Genomic DNA, 19,599 nt, shown 5'->3' with positions numbered 1-19,599 from the left:
TTGAACTGTGGCCTGACTGGGTACTAGGAGTCTAAACTCCTCAGTTGCTTCTGGTAACTATAGGTATAAGATACCTCTCATGGAAGTAAAATAATGCTGGGAAGTTGTGACTAAAAATTAATGTTGATGCAGCTCTTGGACAATTGGCCTAGAGAAAAGAGAGTCTACAGGACAGGCTAGTACGGTTTGAGGAAGGCATAACCTTCCAGGGGTGGGGTATAGCCCTGTTGAATGTGGAGAGGCATGTAGCAAGGCATTTCTAGCAAGGTTTCATTCAAATCTCAACAGTTTTCCAGAAACAGAACATGAAATTGAACAAGGTCATACCTCTAGATTTATGGGTAAAAGTTGAATCTTTCTGGACAAATAATCCTGTTAAAAAGCAGTGGATTTCTTATCAGCTGTAATAGGGCATTTGAGTTAAACATGTGCCATCCTGATATGTAAAAAGTAAAGATAAAAAAGAACTAGTTTTTGTTCACTTGACAGAATAATTCTAAAGTTTATTGGGAGAAACAAATGAAGAATAGCTTGGGATTATAAAAAAAGACCAGTCTTGCTTGGCTCAAACAAACAAAAATACCAAAATGTATTATAAATTTAAACTAAAATGATGTGATACTGGCATAAAAATTGACAGGTCATTGTTTCAGAGCAGATAATAGTAAGATCACACATGATAACTTAAAACAAGCCAAAGGAAGCTTCAAAAATCTGAGGAATAGAGGAATTTTTAAATAGTTGTTGAAAAAACTGTATTGGTATTTGGGGAGAAAACATCAAGTTTGGGCCTAGCCTCACATAAATTCCAGACGGATTTATTACAGAGATAAAGGGAAAAGAGAAAAGAGAAAAGATAGAATAAAAACTAAGCAATGATTTAACTGATCTTGAGAAAAGAAAGGAATTTTTAAATGAAAAGCTTAAGTCCAGGGCAATATCAAAAACAGTAACAGTGTCAGGGAAGGCAAACACTTCCATTGCCAGTGGTTGCTGTACACTGTGCTAAAAATTTAACTGATTGATCTGGGCAATATGATGGTCATAAAGGGCTTTGATAAGCTGCTTTATATTCCTGGGGCTCTGAAAGGTTGTATACATCCATAGGGCTATATACACACTTAAGAGAAACTGGAGAGAATGCCAATTACATATTCCTACCAGGCTGAACATGAGGCCTGCACAAGGTAAAAATAAAAGCCTGATTTATAGCTGCCTAAAATTTTAATGCATGTCTAACCTACACTTATATCCCCTTGGCAAAAATGGGAGCTTTATTAGCTCAAGATGTTTCTGCACAACCTTTGACTAATCATTGGCTGACCACTAAGCTATGCTGATCCAAGGGAGATGCCTAGGAAGCTAGGCTTAAAAATGAAAAGAAGAGTTAAAAATAAAAATCAAAATCTGGACAGGGCTATTGGGCCACATTTTGCAGGAGGGACACGCTCTGCAAAATTAGTCCAGACATTTCACTAAGCAAACAAAGCAATAGCAACAATAGTGCTTGGGGAGGGTTGCTGCAATATATGATTGAAAAGAAGACTTCCAAAGAAATAATAATGTGTGATTCATACACTGAACAAAGAGCACTGAATAGCAACTGTCTCTGAGGGAGTATGGATGTAGGACAAAGTAAATAAGAATTTTTAATACCTATAATAGATATATTCAGAAAACTAAAGGAAACCATATTTAAAAAATTGAAGTATGAGGGGCACCTGGGTGGCTCAGTTGGTTAAGCCTCTGCCTTCGGCTCGGGTCGTGATCCCAGGGTCCTAGGATTGAGCCCCTCATCGGGCTCTGAGCTCCACAGGGAGCCTGCTTCTCCCTCTCCCACTCGCCCTGCTTGTGTTCCCTCTCTTGCGGTATATCTCTCTGTCAAATAAATAAAATCTTTTAAAAAAATTGAAGTATGATAACAGTGACCCATCAAATTGAGAATAGCAGTGGAGAGATAGAAATTACAAAAAGAAACCAAATAGAGATTCAGGAATTGAAAAATACAATAATAGAAATGACAAATTAACTTGAAGGAAGAGGCTCCTTCTAGTAGATTTGAGCTGAGAGAAGAAAAAGATCAAGAAACTTGAAGGTAGGTCAATAGAGATTATCCAATCTGAAGAACAGAATGTAAAAAAGAAGAATAAAAATGAAAGGAGACTAAGATACCTATAAGGACATCACATATACCAACATATGCACAATAGGTGAACCTAGAGAGAGGGGGGTGGTTAGAAAAAAATACGTCAAGAACTAAGAAATGAAAACCTCCCAAATTTGGTGAAAAACATAAATCTACATATCCAAGATCAAAAACTCCAAGGTCAACTCAAAGATCCACACTCAAACACTGTTGAAAGACACAGACAGTCTTGGAAGAAGCAAGGGAAGTATAATTTATCACATATAAGGATTCAGAAGAAGATTAATAATAATCAAAATGTATGGGGCACCTGGGTGGCTCAGTCGTTAGGCATCTGCCTTCAGCTTAGGTCATGATCCCAGGGACCTGGGATTGAGCCCCGCATTGGGCTCCTTGCTCAGCAGGGAGCCTGCTTCTCTCTCTTCCACTCCCCCTGCTTGTATCCCCTCTCTCACTGTCTCTCTGTGTGTCAAATAAATAAATAAAATCTTAAAAAAGATGATCAAAAGGTGGAAGCACCTGTTTCCACTGATGGATGGATTGATAAAATGTGGTATATATGTAAAACGGAATATTATTCAGCCTTAAAAAGGAAGGAAATTCTGATGCATGATACAACACAGCTGAACCTTAAAGACATTATACTTTTTTAAAAGTTGTTTTTATTAACAAATAATGTATTACTTGCCCCAGGGGTACAGGTCTGTGAATCATCAGGCTTACACATTTCACAGCACTCACCATAGCACATATCCTCCCCAGTGTCCATAACCTAACCACCCTCTCCCTACCCCTCCCACCCCCCAGCAACCCTCAGTTTGTTTTGTGAGATTAAGAGTCTGTTATGGTTTGTCTCCCTCCCAATCCCATCTTGTTTCATTTTTTCCTTCCCTACCCCTCACAACCCCCTGCCCTGCCTCTCAAATTATTCATATCACAGAGAGATCATATGATAATTTTCTTTCTCTGATTGACTTCGCTCAGCATAATACCCTTTAGTTCCATCCACGTCATCGCAAATGTCAAGATTCCATTTCTTTTGATGGCTGCATAGTATTCCATTGTGTGTGTGTGTGTGTGTGTGTGTGTGTGTGTGTGTGTGTGTATACCACATCTTCTTTATCCGTTCTTCTGTTGATAGACATCTAGGTTCTTTCCATAGTTTGGCTATTCTGGACATTGCTGCTATAAACATTTGGGTGCACATGCCCTTTCGGATCACTACATTTGTATCTTTAGTTTAAATACCCCGTAGTACAATTGCTGGGTTGTAGGGTAGCTCTATTTTCAACTTTTTGAGGAACCTCCATGCTGTTTTCTGGAGTGGATGCACCAGCTTGCATTCCCACCAACAGTGTAGGAGGATTCCCCTTTCTCCGCATCCTCACCAGCATCTGTCATTTCCTGACTTGTTAATTTTAGCCATTCTGACTGGTGTGAGGTGGTATCTCATTGTGGTTTTGATTTGTATTTCCCTGATGCCGAGTGACGTGGAGCACTTTTTCATGTGTCTTTTGGCCATTTGGAGGTCTTCTTTGCACAAATGTCTGTTCATGAAAGACATTATACTTAAGTGAACTAGCCAGTCAGTAAAAACAAATACGGTGTGATTTAATTTATATGAGGTACCTAGAGTAGTCAGATTCAGAGATAGAAAGTAAAATGGTAATTTCCAGAGAGTTGAGGTTGGGGAAATAGGGAGTATTTAGTGGACATGAGTTTCAAGTTGAGAAGAATAAAAAGTTCTGCAGATGGATAATGGTGATGGTGTAAATGTACTTAATACCATTGTGAAATACACTGAACATTATTAACGTGGTAAATATTATATATATTTTACCACAAGAGAAAAAAAAGTCCATAAGGGGTAGGACCCTTCCTCTTCCCCTTCCAGAAGGACATAGTAAGGATGTAGACAAACACTCTCCCCAGGAAAATTGCAACTTATCTGGTGAAAATTATTTTTTTAATCACTTAACCCTTAAGCATATATAGCCAAGAAGATGAGGTTTCCTTTTCCCTGCTCTCGTTCTTGGGTTATGGTTTCACCTGGGGAGGAAAATATTGCCATTTCTCATCAATTCCTGCCCTGTGTCCAGGCAGGCATGGTAAAGAAGATCACCCACCCACCCCCCCCACTCAGGGCAGAAGGTCTAATCTAGGGGCAGCATGCCAGGAATACTTGGAGCCCTAATCATTCCCACCCCAACTCATGTGTAAGAAGGAGTTTCCGCACTGGGAGGATCAAGCCAGAAAGAGTAGGGGCTGCCAACTACCCCACCCTTTTTCAGTGCACACTTATAGAGCAGGGGTGTCACTTGTCACTCTGGGAATCAGAATGATGCACTGAGCAGTTCTTTTCAGGGAGAAAGTAGGCCATAAGAATGAGAAGCTCTACACCTGCCTGAAGGGACTGTCTTTACTTAGAGCAGAGTACGGAGAATTCTGTGCCTAAGAGTATGTCAAGAATAATAAGTATCTTGATGAACAATTAAGAGGAGACTGGTAGCTCCATGATCTGAGCAGAACACCAGGGAATCCAGGTTTTATAGAGGACACCAGGGAAAGAAACAGCCAAGAAGAACCCTCCCAGGATCAGAATGAACTCTGGAGATCAGGAATGGTGTATGCATGAGCTAGATGAAACCCACTCAGGAGCAACCAGAACAGGACACAGGACAGACTTCAAAGCATTCTCCAAACCACCCGAGATCATCAATACAGGGCAGATGCCTCACTGACACAAGTAACCAAAATACCACCTCTCATCAAGTATCAACTGAACAATAAGCTTTTCTGACCCAGAAGCAACTCCTAGGAAGCCAAGTTTAACACTAAAATAAAACTTATCATTGCCAGACTAGAAGATTATAAATACCCAGAGTTATGCCTTCTTAGCAGTGATCAGAGAAGGAACCTCCAAACTAATATTCCCTCACCGAATATGGTTCAAAAATGTGTAAACTCCCTGAACGATGAGAGAAGCCTTACTCTACATATTCGATGGTAAAAGGTAAAAATCTAACTGGCTAAGAAGGCTTAAGCAAAATCTTTGATCAGTTAGTGGCTTAAGCAGACCCAGGGGGAACATCTAGTTTGCTAAGCTAAAAGAAAAACAAGTAGAGACATCAGTAGAGACATCAGAGGCTGCACCCTACATTTCTATTTCAGAAATAGAGCTCACAGAATTAGTGCAGCCAAGTCACTAAATAAACAAGAGACCAACCAAGCAAACATCAACCAGCCAGAGGCTGGAGGGTGAGGTCAGTATCCAGTGTCATTACAGTATATTATCTAAAATATCCAGTTTTCAACAAAAAACTTCCAAGACTCTCTAAAAAACATGCAAGTCTGACCCACTCGTATTAAATAAAACAGGCTTTTTTTTTTTTTTAATTTGAGAGAGAATGAGAAAGAGAGAGCATGAGAAGGGGAGGATCAGAGGGAGAAGCAGACTCCCTGCCAAGCAGTGGGCCCGATGTGGGACTCGATTCCTGGATTCCGGGATCAGGACCTGAGTGGAAGGCAATCGCTTAACCAGCTGAGCCACCCAGGTGCCCATTAAACAGACTTTTAATGAAGCCTAGATTATAGACTTAGCAGACAGACTTAAAAGCAATTATTTTAAAAATGTTCAAAGAACCAAATGAAACCATGCATAAAGAATTAAAACATGATGATAGTGTCTCCTCAAATAGAGAATATCAGTAAAGAATAAGTATTTAAAACAACCAAGTGGACTACACTGGAGTTGATAAATATAGTAAACCAAAATGAAGTTTAGAGATCAACAGTAGATTTGAACTGACAGAAGGAAGAAGCAGCAAACTTGAAGACAGATTAATACAGATTATGTGGCCTGAAGGCCAGAAAGATAAAAGAATAAAGAAGACTGAACAGAGCCTCAGAAAAATGAGTGACACTATTAAGTGTACCAACATTCATGTAATGGGAGTACCAGCAGGGGGGATTAAAAAAATTCGAAAAAAAATGGCTGAAAACTTCCTAAATTTGACCAAAAAATCCCCACATTATTTCATACATTTCAGATGAGATGAGCTCAGAGAACCACACTAGACATAGTCAAAATGGTGAAAGACAAAGACAAAAAGAGGATCTTGAATGCTGTAAGGAAAAAAATGACTAATCGCATACAAGGAAACCACAAAGATTAGACTCTCATCCGAAACAATGGAGACCAGGAAGCATGGGACAACATAATTCAGTGTGCTTAAATATAAAATTCTCAGCTGCCAACTTTATATCCAATAATACTATGTTTCAGACGTGAGAGCCAAAGAAAGACATTAAAAGGTAAACTGAGAGAATGTGTTGCTAGCAGAATTCTGTTATAGGAAATACTAAAGGAAGTTTTACAGGCTGAAAGCAAGTAATAACAGACAATAATTCAAATTCATACTAAAAAACAACACCAGCAAAGGTAATTGTGTAGGTCAATACAGAAGACAGAATAATTGCATAGCTCTTATTTAAAATGTAATTGCATCAAACAATATGTACATAATTGTTGAGCCTATATCATATAAAAATGTATTTGACAAATCAGCAAAAAAGAAAGTGTATGGGAACAAAGATGTATTAGAGTAAGAAAATGACACCAGATGGTAAATCCACCAGTAGAGAACCAGAAATAATTAGGTTAATATGACAAAAACTATAAATATGTACTTGTTCTCCTCTCTACTCTTTTAAAAGAAATAAGATTGTGTAAGGTAATAATTATGACAGTGTATTCTTGGGTTTGTGCGGATGTAACATGTATAACAATAATACCACAAAAATGAGGGGTGGGAATGGAGCTACATAAGAATAAAGTTTTGATATTACACTGGAATGAAGTTAGTGTATATCTGAAGCAGGTACTGTTAAGATGTTTATTATAAGCCCTAGATAAAATAACTCAAAAATGTAATTTAAGGGGCACCCGGGTGGCTCAGTCCGTTAAGCATCTACCTTTCGCTCAGATCATAATCCCGGGATCCTGGGATTAGGCCCCACATAGGGCTCCCTGCTTAGGGGGAAGTCTGCTTCTCCCTCTTCCTCTGCCCCTCCCCTCTGCTCATGCTCATTCTCTACATGCTGTCTCTCTCTGTGTCACATAAATAAATAAAATCTTTAAAAATATGTAATTTAAAAATTATTAAAGGAATTAAAATGTTACACTAGAAAATGTCTACTTAAAAGAAAGAAGACAATAAAGAAGGAATGGTGGATCAAATAACACATGAGACATATAAAAAGCAAAATGACAGGTGCAAATCAATAATAACATTGAACTTGAGTGCATTAAAAGTCGAATCAAAAGGCAGAGATTGTCAGATTAGGTAAGAAAACAAAATCCAGCTATATGCTGTCCATAGGAAACAGAGTTTAGATTCAAAGATACAAATAGATGGACAGTAAAGAAGATGGGGGAAATATATACACGCAAACAACAACCGTAAGATTGCTGGAGTGGCTAAAAATATCAGACAAAATAAATATTAAGACAATAAAATGTTTCAGCTATAAAAAGGATTTAACTACTAATTCATGCCACAGCATGGATGAACCACAAAAAAACATTAGGCTGAGAAAGGCACCAGTCACGAATGGACTTATATCATGCAATTCTATTTATATGAAATGTTCAGAATAGGCAAATCCAAAGATTTTTATTTGCAAGGATCTTAAGGAGAGTGGCAAATATAGAATGAATGGGTACAAGGTTTCTTTTGGGAAGTTAAATGTCCTGGAATTAGATAGTGGTGATGCTTATACAACCCTGAGAATATACTAAAAAGCACTGAATTGTACCCATTTAATACTTGAAATGTTTAGTATGTTAATTTTATCTCAACCTGTAAAATAGAAAGGAGAGTAAAATAAATAGATTGCCAGATAAACAAAGATAAGGAGAATTTATTGCTACCACCTTGCATTATAGGAAGTATTAAATGATGTCCTTCAATGTGAGACCTGAAACTATAAAATCCTAGAAGAGAGCGTAGGCATCAGACATAACAACATTTTTCTAGGTATGTTTCCTGAGGCAAGAGAAACAAAAGCAAAAATAAACTGTTGGAACTACATCAAAATAAAAAGCTGCTGTACAGCAAAGGAAGCTATCAACAAAACTAAAAAGTAGTCTACCAAATGGGAGATGATATTTACGAATGACATATCTGGGGGCGCCTGAGTGGCTCAGTGGGTTAAGCCTCTGCTTTCGGCTCAGGTCATGATCTCAGGGTCCTGGGATCCAGCCCCACATCGGGCTCTCTGCTCAGTGGGGAGCCTGCTTCCCTTCCTCTCTCTGCCTGCCTCTCTGCCTACTTGTGATCTCTGTCAAATCTTAAAAAAAAAAAAAAAACAAATGACATATCTGATAAAGGGTTAGAAAAAGAACTTATACAATTCAACACCCCAAAAAACAAGTAATCTAGTTTAAAACAGGTAGAAGAATGTACATTCTCCAAAGAAGACATCCAGATGGCCAACATACACATGAAAAGATGCTCAACATCACTCATCATCAGGGAATGAAAATCAAAACTTCGGTGAGATACCACCTCACACCTGTCAGAAGGACTAAAACCAAAAACACAAGAAACACAGGTGTTGGTGAGGATGTGGAGAAAAGGGAACCCTCGTGCACTGTTGGGAGGAAGCCAAACTGGTGCAGCCGCTATGGAGGACAGTATGGACAATGCTCAAAAATTTAAAAATAGGGGGCACCTGGGTGGCTCAGTGGGTTAAAGCCTCTGCCTTCGGCTCAGGTCATGATCCCAGGGTCCTGGGATCGAGCCCCGCATCGGGCTCTCTGCTCAGCGGGGAGCCTGCTTCCCCCTTTCTCTCTGTCTGCCTCTGCCTACTTGTGATCTCTGTCTGTCAAATAAATAAATTAAAAAAAAATTTAAAAATAGAACTATCATATGATCCAATAATCACACCAACCTGAAGAATACAAAACACTAATTCAGAGTGATATATGCACCACAGTGATTATTGCAGCATTATTTACAATAGTCAGATTATGAGTGTAGCCCAAGTGTCCATCAATGGATGAATGGATAAAGCTGTGGTATTTGTATACAACAGAATATTTTTTAATCAGAAAAAAAAGAAAGAAAACTTGCCATTTGCAACATACTGGATGCATCTAGAGAGTATAATGCTAAATGAAATAAGAGAAAGACAAATACCATATGATTTCACTCATATATGAAATTTAAAAACAAAACAAAAAGAAACAAACCCAAAACAGGCTCTTAAGTATAGGGAACAGATGGCTATCAGAAGGGGGAGGTTGGTGAGGGGATGGGTGAAATAGGTGAAGAGGATTAATAGTACACTTACCTTGATGCACAATGAATAGTAGATAGAATTGTTAAATCACTATATTGTACACCTGAAACTAACTTAACACTGTATTAGCTATGCTGGAATTAGAACGAAAAAAAAAAAAAACAGTACATAAATATAGAAAACAGAAAAAAAATCGTGTCCTTTGGGCTGGAAGGCAATGACACCAAATGGACAAATAACGACCACCTGTAAAGGTAATTGCATAGACAAATATAAAAAGTTGTATAAGTATATTTTTCTAATTTACTCACTTAACTGATTTTTGGAAGATTTTATGTTCTTAGACTTGTAACCAAAAGCGCAGTTCATAGAAGGAAAAATTAATAAATTGGACCTTCTTAGAGCTAAAAACTTTTGCCAGCTGAGCTCTTTTCTTCCCTCTTTCACCATCCTATCCACCTCTCAGCCCAGGTCCCCCACTCCTACCCAGCAGAGCCTCCTGTGAGGACCTGGTACGTGGCACCAGGCTCCCTTGTGGCTGCAGGGCACAGAGTTGGCCGGCATCTGGTGGAGAGGAGTGGGGTGACAGGGCCGGGCCTGGGTGGACACCGGGCAGGAACAAAGGGAGCAGCTGCCTGTAAGGGCACAGAGCAGGCCGAGCAGCTGCAGCCCAGGTGGTCAAGTGTGCAGCAAGCAGGGTGGAGCCAGTTGTGGAGAGCTCTGCAGTGAGCAGCCCAGAGAGAGACAGTGAAGTCATGGAGCCCAGCCGAAAATGAACTGGTCTCCTTGAGCGTGCCCAAGCCCTGGGGCCAAGCCTCTGTCCCAGCACTGAGGTCTTCCTCATCCAGGAGCACTTTGATCCGGATGTGTGCCCCTACTCCTGGCCTAAGGAGAACCTTCTTTGCAAGAAGAGAACGTTTGCTTATTTGGCACATGAGCTGAGCTACAGGCACTGACCTTGGCCCTGGGAACATCAAGATGATTTGTGATCATCCTGAGATAAATGAACATTGGGCTCCAGGCTCAATAAAGTAAATATTCCTCCCATGGAGAACGGTGCTGGTTCCTGAAGACTGGAAGGACCTGCAGCCTCAGGGGCCTTAGCCAAAACCAGTCTTGTTTTCCTGTTCAGAACTGAGTGACTGCCTTGAATGCCTCTTTCATTATGATTCACACCAACTTGAAGAGATAGTTGAGTTGCTGTGTGCTGGCCTTTCTCCTATTTGCAGTCATCCTTGTGGGGAAGGAGAAGAAGAAACGGAGTTACAGTGATTCCCTTAAATTGCAAACCAGTCCCAGATGTTGAGAAGTTTGGGGAAATGGTCTATGGCTTCCAGCAACACCCAGAACCCCCACAGGGGCAACAAGGCCTTCAACATCCATGTCCTCAACAGGCCCCAGGGCCCAGCCAAGACCAAGCCAGAGCCCTCCTTCCAGGTGTGGAACAAGGACAGCTCTTCCAAAAACCTTGTCACCAGGCTGCAGAAAATCTGGAGGAATTATCTGAACATGAAGAAATATAAAGTGGGAATGGAGGAGATTATGCTAAGTGAAACAGGTCAAAGAGAGTCAATTATCATATGGTTTCACTTATTTGTGGAACATAAGGAATAGCATGGAGAACATAAGGAGAAGGGAAAAATGAAGGGGGAGAAGCTGGAGTGAGAGACAAACCATGAGAGACGATGGACTCCAGGAAACAAACAGAGGGTTTTAGAAGGGAGAGTGTTGGGGGGATGGGTGAGCCTGGTGATGGGTATCAAGGAGGGCACGTATTGCATGGAGCACTGGGTGTTATACGCAATGAATCGTGGAACACTACATCAAAAACTAATGATGTACTGTATGGTGGCTAACATAACAATAATTTTTTTTAAATTAAAAAAGAAATATAAAGTGTCTTATAAGGGGCTAGGGCCAGGCTTCAAGTTCAGTGCAGAGGCCCTGCACTGCCACCTCTGGGACCATGTGAACACATCCATAGTAAAGGCCACAGATTTTTCCCTTCAACGTTTCTGAATGGGAGGGTTTCCTGCCCAAGGAGAACATTGCGACCAAGCCTTGGCCATGGGGCAGATGTGCTACTATCTCAGGAGCAGAAAATCTCTGAAGTCCTCCCAGATGGGCCAAGAAGTAGATGATTATGATGCAGTCCTGTGGTTTAATGTGACACCTGCAACCAATTTCCAGGAAAATGTGGGCACAAAAACTACCATTCACCTGATGAACTCTCAATTGGTCACCTCTTTGGGACACTTCCTCAAGACAGCTTGTGCAGTGAGAGAATTGTGTGGGACCCATCTCTTTGCAATTCAGATATCCCAGCGTGGAACCAGAGCCCTGACTACAGCTTCTTTAAGCACTATAAGAGCTGTTGTGAGCTGCATCCTGATCAGCCTTTTTACATTCTCAAGCCTAAGATGCCTTGGGAGCTGTGGGACATCATTCAAGAAGTCTCCACAGAAGACATTCAGCCAAATCCCCCATCTTCTGGGATGCTTGGCGGCATCATCATCATCACCATCATCATCATGCTGTGTGACCAGGTGGATATTTACAAGTTCCTCCTATCCAAGTGCAAGACCAATGTGTGCTACTACTACCAGAAATTCTTTGGCAGTACCTGCACAGTGGGCACCTACCACTCACTCCTCTTTGAGAAGAATCTGGTGACGCACCTCAACCAGGGCACAGACGAGGACATTTACCTGCTTGGCAAAACTCCACTGCCTGGCTTCCGGAGAATTCACTGCTGAGCGTGGGCTCCCTGGTCATGTCCCCTAGCCCTTCTCCACCAAGCCTGGGCAGACCACATTCCTGAATAATCACAGCTTGCACTGTAGGCCTTCAGGCCACAAGAGTCCCAGGCTGTAGGAGCCCAACAGCAAGCAGCCAACAGCAACCAGTCTGCCCTGTAGCTACAGAGGTGTGTGAGCCCAAATCCTCCTGCCACACATGTACACACACACCTAGCTTTCTTTCCACACAAAGGTAAATGCAAGATCTACCTTTCTCACCAGAGCTGGGCTGTTTTCCCCATTGGAATGATGTTATTCTCACAAACCAACACTCTATTGCTTGAAATCTGCACCTAGACACTGATCTCATGTGTTAAAGAAATTCTCCCAAATTATGACTGGGCTTGCATATAGGGTGGCTCTGGGGCGCCAGTAAGTGGTACAGGACATAGGAAACATGCTCAGTCCCTTCAGTACAAAGTTGCCCCCACAAGGTCCATGCCTCTGAGAGAGGTGGTATTCTGTCTATCTAGCTGGTTTGGTGGGTCCTTAGGCTGGCTGCTTATGAGCAAAGGGTCTTGATGATCCCATAGCCATCTGGAGATGAGAGGCACAGAAGGGCACAGTCTTCATCCTCCTGTTCCTCATAGTTCAGTGAGAGAGAGACAGGGAGGATTCACTGTGTTCAATGCATGGGGTTGGGGGAGGGAGGTGTTGTGGAGAGGCAAGCACATTTGGGAGGGACCATACACTTGCTTCGTCTATGGCTGGAGAGGGCTTCACAGAACTGGGGCTGTGAAGGAAATTTTAGAGGAAGAGAAGAAACATGTCAAGCAAATATTTGAGTCATTTGAATTGTGTTTTCCTTTCTGCCTTTGTTGCCTGTACTTATTCTCTAAGGTCTGCCTGAACTTAAAGGCTCAAATTATTTTTTGAGGAAACCCCTAGCCCTGTCTAAGGTAGCAAGTACAGCCCCATGGCAGACACTAGGCAAGCCAGATGCCAAAAACTGGATTTGTCCAGGCTCACCCTGGCCTGACCCTACCCTGCAGCTGGGTTTGCCCACCATGTCTGCTGCTTCCCTATTGATGCCCACCCTACCCCCTCCTGACTGCAATCTTGCTTTTTCCCTTTGAAAGTAGTAGTTTTTTCCCCCTCTCTCAAATTGCTTTTAAGCATTTTCTACTTTAAAATTATCCTGACCTGACAATTTCTTTGTCCTTCATGGGCCTTTTGTGGAATGTCTCTCAGGGAGTGGGGTTGTGGTTCCCTAGAATTTAGTCACTCTCAGAAGTCAGAGCCTTAGAGATCATAACTGATTCTCCCAACATTTATCAGACTGCCTTGCCCTCCACCCCTCCAGCAAGGGAACAACGTCAAGCATCCAGACAGAGGCCTTGCTACCGCAGTCTGCAAACATGCTTCCAGGTAGTTTTGCTACCCCCTCCCCCAGTGAAGAACCACATTGGAATAGTCCAGCCTCCAGTGTGGAGAAAGTAAAGGACTCACATAGGGTCACAAAGTAATGCTATAGAGCCAGGGCTCCTAGACCCAGGATTCTGGACTCCTGGCTCCATGTGCTCAAGGGCCTCTTAAGCGTGAGCCAGAGACCAGCCATCTGGGACCTGCAGTGCTCATTTGCTGCCAAACACTTGGCTTAAATAAGCAGTAAAAGGAACCCTGAAAGGAGAAGCCCTGGGTTTTCAAATTGATGATCCCCTGTTTACTATCTGTGTCACCATGGGCGAAATCTCCTGAGACTGTTTCCTCATCTGTAAAATGGGGGTGATGAGCCTACATCAGGACTGTTGTGAGGGTCACATGAAACATCTGTCCTGGCACATAACAGGTGCTCAGTACATTGTGGTTTTCTTCCTTCCTTCCTTCATTAAGGACCTGTTCTGTGCTCACACCTGGTGAGGACCTTGCTTTGAAGGAGGGCAGAGAGGGGTTCCTGTCCTCAGAGAATTAACTATCTTATTAGGAGACAATAACTACCCTGCCTGGAACACCCAAGAAACCATCCAAGGCAGTGGAGGGTGCAGAACATGCCCCTCCTCCTCCTCCTCATCCCTGCTTGCAGTTCAGGCCTAATTCTGCTTGGGAATGGGTGGAGCACTTGGGCCACTTACTGCTATGTGGAGCAAGTCTTTTCTGCCTCTCTGGGCCCATGAATTCCTGGCCTGCTTTTTTTTTGGGGGGGGGGAGGGTAATCTCTATACCCAATGTAGGGCTTGAACTCACAACCCCAAGATCAAGAGTCACATGCTCTACTGACTGAGCTAGCCAGGCACCCGTCTGGGTTGGTTCCTGTTCTGATTGACACATTCATTTCAATCTTTGAATCACAAACACTGAGTGAGAGGAAGGTGGCAATCCATCAACAGAAGATAGGTGTTAGTGTGGACACTGAGACTATGCTGGGTAGATGCTAGCTTTTATTTGTTATTATTAATATAAGGGATCAGATTAATTTTTTGTGTGACTCTAGTTCTATAAACTTTTTAATTCTGTGTTCTTTATATATGGAAACTAGTAAAATGCACATAAGATAGTGTTATTATTGTTGGTCTAGTGACATGTTTAATATTTGTGACAGATAACTTAAAAATGATGACTGAGTGCTACAGGAAAGTCCCTCTCCATAAGGGGAGGAGGGTTCTGTCTTCATCAGTAGCCATCTGTTCATCCTATATCATGAGGTCCCCCTGTCCTTCCACCAATCACATAAGCTATTCACATTGGTTTAGAGACCTCAATCTCAGAAGCTTCAGAAACATGCCTAATCTAATTCTGAATTACCCAAAGATTATGTAAAATTTTTAAATAAGTATTTAAAAAATACTTTTGCCAATTGAAAGAAAGCCCATGTGAATAGGATGAAAAGACAAACTACAGGCTGGAAGAGAATGTTTGCAAACCACATATTCAGCAAAGGACTAGTATCTACAGTATTTAAAGAACTCTCAAAACTCAACAGTAAAAAAAACCAAAACACGAAAAACAACAACAACAAAAAAAAAAACCCAAACAATCCAATTTAAAAATGGGCAAAATACATGAGCAAACATTTCCCTGAAGAGGATATACAATAGCAAATAAATGCACAAAAAGATGTTCAATATTATTAGCCATTAGGGAAATGCAGATTAAAACCACAATGAGATATTACACAGCTATCAGAATGGCTAATAAAAAAAAAATAGTGATGGGGCACCTGGGTGGCTCAGTCAGTTAAGCATCCGACTCTTGATTTCAGCTCAAGTCATGATCTCAGGGCTGTGAGATCAAGCCCCATGACAGGCTCCATGCTGAGTGTGGAGCCTGCTTAAGATTCCCTCCCTCTCTCCCTCTCCTTCCACCCCTCCCCTGCATGCATGCACATGCTCTCTCTCTCAAAAAATAAATGTGATAATACCACATACTGGGGGGATATGGAGAAACTGGATCATTCATACAGTGGTGTTGGAAATGTCAAATGGTACAGCCACTTTGGAAAATAATTTGTCAGTTTCTTAAAAAATAACTATACAACCCAGAAATTGGACTCTTGGGCATTTATTCCAGAGAAATGAATTCTTATGTCCCCACAGAAACCTGAACACTAATGTTTATAGCATCTTTATCCTTAATACTCCAAAATTAGAAACAGCCCTGATGTCTTTCAATAGATGAATTGTTTATCTATTGTATGTGTATACCATGGAATTCTACTGACCAATAAAAAGCAACAAAATCTTGATAACACACAATAACTCAGAAGAGTCTTAAGGAAATTATGCTAAATTTTAATAGTCAATCCCAAAAGATTATATACTGTATGATTCCATTTATATGATGTTGTTGAAATGACAAAATTATGGAAATGGAGAACAGATTGGTTATTTCCAGAGGTTAGGAACATGGAGTGGGGGAAGAAGGTGGGTGTGGTTATAAAAGAGGCAATATGATGAATTCTTTTGATGACGGAACTGTTGTATCTTGACTGGGTCAGTGTCAATATCCTGGCTGTGATGTTGTATTATATTTTGCAAGATGGTACCATTGGGAGAGCTAGGTAAAGTGTTCACAGGATCCTTCTGTTTTATTCCTTAAAATTGCATATGAATCTACAATATCAAACTTAAAAGTTGAATTAAGAACTATGCTAAGGAAAGAAGCCAGTCACAAAAGACCACAAAATCCCATTTGTATGAAATGTTCAGCAAGGCAAATCCATGGAGATAGAAAGTAGATCCGTAGTTGCCTTTGGGGTGGGAATGAGGAGTGACTGCACAGGAGAATGAGGGATCTTTCTGGGGCAATGAAAATATTCTAAAACTCAATTGTCATGGTAGTTGCACAACTCTGTAAATTTACTAAACATCATTAAATTCTACACTTACAGTGGATGAGTTTTATGGTATATAAATTATACCTCAACTGAACTTTTTTAAGGGAAGTTTCTGTATATGTAAAATTTTTGCAAAGTAAAAATTTTATTTTAAAAAATGATTAGTGTTAAGGAAAAAAGATAAAGACTTGAGGCACTCCCCCACCAAAAAAAGGGAAGATGTAAAAAAGAGATCAATAATTATGAGAGCTTGTGTATCCCAAAATACATAAAATTAAAAGACAGATGACCAACAAGAAGTATTTGCAAGTCAGGACAGTTCATCTGTCAATATTCTCAACATATAATGGCTTTCTAATTACAAGTATACCTCGGAGATGTTGTGTGTTCGGCTCCAGACCACTGTGATAAAGTGAGTATCACAATGAAGTAAGTCAATTCAAGTATTTTGTTTGCTAGTGCATATAAAAGTTATGTTTACATTATATATTGTAGCCTGTTAAGTATACAATAACATTATATCTTAAAAAACAATGTATACACCTTAATTAAAAAATGCTTTAGTGCTACAAAATGCTTACCATCATCTGAGCTTTCAGCAAATCAATCTTTTTGCTGGTGGAGGGTCTTGCCTCAATGTTGATGGCTTCTGACTGATAGGGGTGGTGGATGCTGAAGGCTGGAATGGCTGTGGCAATTTCTTGAAGTAAGACAGCAGTGAAGTTTACCATTGACTCACTTTCACGGAGAGCAGGTGACTCCCTTGCTACACCCAGCTTCTACATCCAGCATATGCTGCCTCACCTTACACCTTTGTGTTATGGAGACTACCTCTTTCCTTAAACCTCATGAACCAGCCTCGGCTAGCTTCAAAATTTTCTTCTGCAGCTTCCTCACCTCTCTCAGCCTTCACACAATTGAAGAGAGTTAGGGTCTTGTTCTGGATTAGGTTTGGCTTAAGGGGATGTTGTGGCTGGTTTGATCCTCTACACAAACCACTAAAACTTCCTCCACATCAGTAATAAGACTGTTTCTCTTTCTTATCATTCATGTATTCACTGGAATAGTAAGAACCTTTTCTTTGCATTTACAACTTGGTTAACTGGCAGAAGAGGCCTAGCTTTCGTCCTATCTTGGCTTTTGACATGCCTTTCTCACTAAGTTTAATCATTTTTCAGTTTTGATTTAGAGTGAGAGATATGTGACTCTCCCTTTCACTTGAACATTTCCAGGCTGTTGTAGGGTTAACTGGCCTAATTTCAATACTGTTGTGTCTCAGGGAATAGGAAGGCCTGAGGAGAGGGAGAGGGACTGGGGAACAGCCAGTTGATGGCATAGTCGGAACACACACACACACACACACACACACACACACACACACATAGTTATCAGTTAAGTCCATGGTCATATATGGATGTGGTTTGTCATGCCCCCCAAAATAGTAGCAACATCAGATATCATTAATCACAGATCACCATAACAACCATAATAAAGATGAAAGCATAGGAAATATTGTAAGAAATATCAAAATGCGATACAGACACACTGAGCAAATGCTGTTGGGAAAATGGTACTGATAGACTTGCTCGAGGCAGGGTTGTCACAAACCTTCAATTTGTAAAAAGTGCAGTATTTGCAAAGCACAATGAAACAAGATATGCCTGCACTAGCACCCCAAAACAAAAATGGGTAAATGACACTCTTCAGATTCATTTGTTTACAATGAACAAAAGCCATCTCTGCCTACCAGGTAGGCTCATTGTCTTCCAAGGAAAAGAAAGGTACACACAGGGAATAGTGCTGGAAAGGCAGAAATGGAGACTGCCTACTCTTTCATGGGCCTGTGTCACTCTTTCTGTTTCATCACTCTTGGGATCTCTTAATTCAAGTTCTTGAGAGTCTGGCAAGTCATGGATTGATTTGACTTAGCTTAGCTATCTACTCTGTGTCCAAATAGCTGTCACTATCATAAAGATTAAAGCCTTAGATTATCTGAGAAGGAGCTATAAGTAGGACAAGAAAATTGATAGTTTATGATAGACATAGAGCAGTCATAGAAGTATATAAGTGTTTGTAAAAAAATATGCAGCCTTGTGGTGCCTGGGTGGCTTAGTTGGTTAAGCATCTGCCTTTGGCTCAGGTCGTTATCCCAGGGTCCTGGGATTGAGCCCCAAGTTAAGCTCCCTGCTCAGCAGAGAGCCTGTTTCTTTCTCTCGCACCGCTGCTCCCCCTGCTTTTGCATGCTCTCTTTCTCTCCCTCTCATAAATAAATGAAATCTTTAAAAAATGCAACCTCATCATTAGCAATCAACGAGCTATTTAAATAGCAAGAGCCTTTTTTGCCCATTAAATCATTAAAGATTAACGATAACAATACATGCTTATACACTGCTAGAAGATGGGACAAACTAGTATGGAAAACAGTTTGGCAAAATGTATTGAGGACCTTCAAAATAGACGTAACTTTGGCTTAGTAATTCCAAATCTAGGAATCTATCCTAAGAGAATGAATAATCAGAGATACTGATGAGATATGTATGTGATCTTTGTAGTATTATTTATACTATTTATACTATTATATATAACATATGTAAAAAGAAAAACAGGTTTCCACCGTTATAGGAATGTTCAAGTAAACTGGCATGTTCACATCATGAATATGCAGTCATTAAAAATTATGTTTTTGGTTAAAATGTCCATACTACCCAAAGCAATCTACACATTCAGTGCAATCCCTATCAAAATACCAATATTTGCCACAAAACTAGAAGAAATCATACTAAAATTTGTGTGGAACCACAAAGGACCCTGAATAACTAAAGCAACCTTGTGAAAGAAAAAGCTGGAGGTATCATAATTCCAGATTTTAAGATATACTGCAAAGCTGTAGTAATCAAAACAGTATGGTACTGGCACAAAAATAGACACAAAGATCAGAGAAATGAAATAGAGACCCCAGAGATAAGCCTGCACTTACATGGTCAATTCATCTGTAACAAAGGAGGCAAGACTATACAATGGGGAAAAGATAGTCTCTTCAATAAATGGTACTGGGAAAACTGGGCCGCTTTCTGACG

General features: G+C 40.7%; 1 protein-coding gene and 1 pseudogene across 3 annotated transcripts in view; both read left to right on the top strand.

The window, feature by feature from the left end:
- FAM120C (family with sequence similarity 120 member C) overlaps positions 1-19,599 on the top strand; it is a gene marked incomplete at its 5' end in the record, with an annotated part of 110,631 nt that overhangs the window by 66,098 nt on the left and 24,934 nt on the right. The window lies entirely within an intron of this gene.
- On the top strand, positions 10,617-12,207 carry LOC308336946 (beta-galactoside alpha-2,6-sialyltransferase 1-like; annotated as a pseudogene). Its single transcript has 2 exons — positions 10,617-10,975; positions 11,339-12,207. The product of its transcript is annotated as a beta-galactoside alpha-2,6-sialyltransferase 1-like (transcript).

The sequence above is a fragment of the Martes martes genome, assembly GCF_963455335.1.
Source record: "Martes martes genome assembly, chromosome: X".
NCBI lineage: Eukaryota > Metazoa > Chordata > Mammalia > Carnivora > Mustelidae > Martes > Martes martes.
This window is presented reverse-complemented; position numbering and strand designations above follow the sequence as displayed.